The sequence below is a fragment of the Balaenoptera acutorostrata genome, chromosome 8 (genome assembly GCF_949987535.1).
Source record: "Balaenoptera acutorostrata chromosome 8, mBalAcu1.1, whole genome shotgun sequence".
Taxonomy (NCBI): domain Eukaryota; kingdom Metazoa; phylum Chordata; class Mammalia; order Artiodactyla; family Balaenopteridae; genus Balaenoptera; species Balaenoptera acutorostrata.
Genome location: NC_080071.1, coordinates 7,748,854 through 7,750,033, shown reverse-complemented (window position 1 = coordinate 7,750,033; position 1,180 = coordinate 7,748,854). Strand labels below are relative to the sequence as shown.

Below are 1,180 nucleotides of genomic sequence, written 5' to 3'. Positions count from 1 at the left end.
ACATCAGATGGAATCTTTTCACTTCCCTTTGCCTCCAAGAGTTTTAAATTAACTGGAGTCACCATATTTCATTGAGAACCATGTTATAACATTGTTCTAAACAATTTGTCTTAAATTATATACTACTAGAATTTTAATTTTTTTCAAGTAACAAATCATCTTAAAAGATGCTAAAGTCAATTGTTTAATAAAGTGGATCACTAAGAATTTGAGTTCATTGAAGTCAATTTAAACTATATTCTACAATATTCCAATTAATTCATTTAATGCACATTTACCAAGTCCTACCATGTGTAAAGCACTGTAAATCAAAATAGACATAAATTTATGGAGCCTCAGGTCTCATAGTGGAACCAGTACTTCAAAATTTTTGTTCAATTATATGTTGATATATGAAGCTTTTTTGGGGTTTTTTGGCATATGAAAATTTATTACTACCATGTTTTCACCATCAAAACTTAGTTTTTCCTTTCTGCCTTCACAGAGGGCCAAAAGAGAGAAACTGGCAACTTTGACAATGCGAACTCCATGTTGCCAAGGAGAGCATGACCTTTGCAACCAAATCCAGCAACCAGAAATCATTTTCCTCAGTAAAATTTAAGCAACCATCGTTGGGTAAAAAGATGATTTTTTTTCTTGCCGTTCTTAATCAGCTGGACCTGAAACACTTTCTGATGGCAGCATTTGGCTGTTTGGTTTCAACTCCTACTTTTTCCAGGACAATTTCCTTTGCATGAAAAGCACCTCCGAAAGGGTTGGCCTTCAGGGTTATGCCCAAATGGGCTTTCTTGTACTGTTTATCATGACAATTCTGATCTCATCCGTGGCCCCAGAGCTTCCTGGCAGTATAAAAACCATGACACTTGCTCATCCTGCTAGCACAAAAAGCCTGAACAAAAGAGCAGAAGCTTTTAAAAAGATTTTGCCTTATTTGATATAAACCAATTCTCTCATCTCTACTTCCTAACCAATTATCTCTTTAGCCACTCATATCGGTATTTGATAAAGAAATTTTAACTTCTAAGAGCCTTATATGGTGAGCTCTATAGTGTAATGGTTAAAATAATGGGCTTTGAAGATGGCAGCGTAGGAAGATCCTGAACTCACCTCTTCCCATGGACATAACGAATCTACAATTACATATGGAAAAATACCCTCTGAAAAGACTTGAAAACTAGCT

At 35.3% G+C, this 1,180-nt stretch overlaps 1 pseudogene; it reads right to left on the bottom strand.

The window, feature by feature from the left end:
* Positions 1–378: 378 nt before the first annotated feature.
* Positions 379–871, bottom strand: LOC103002029 (40S ribosomal protein S23-like; annotated as a pseudogene).
* Between the last annotated feature and the right edge of the window lie 309 nt (positions 872–1,180).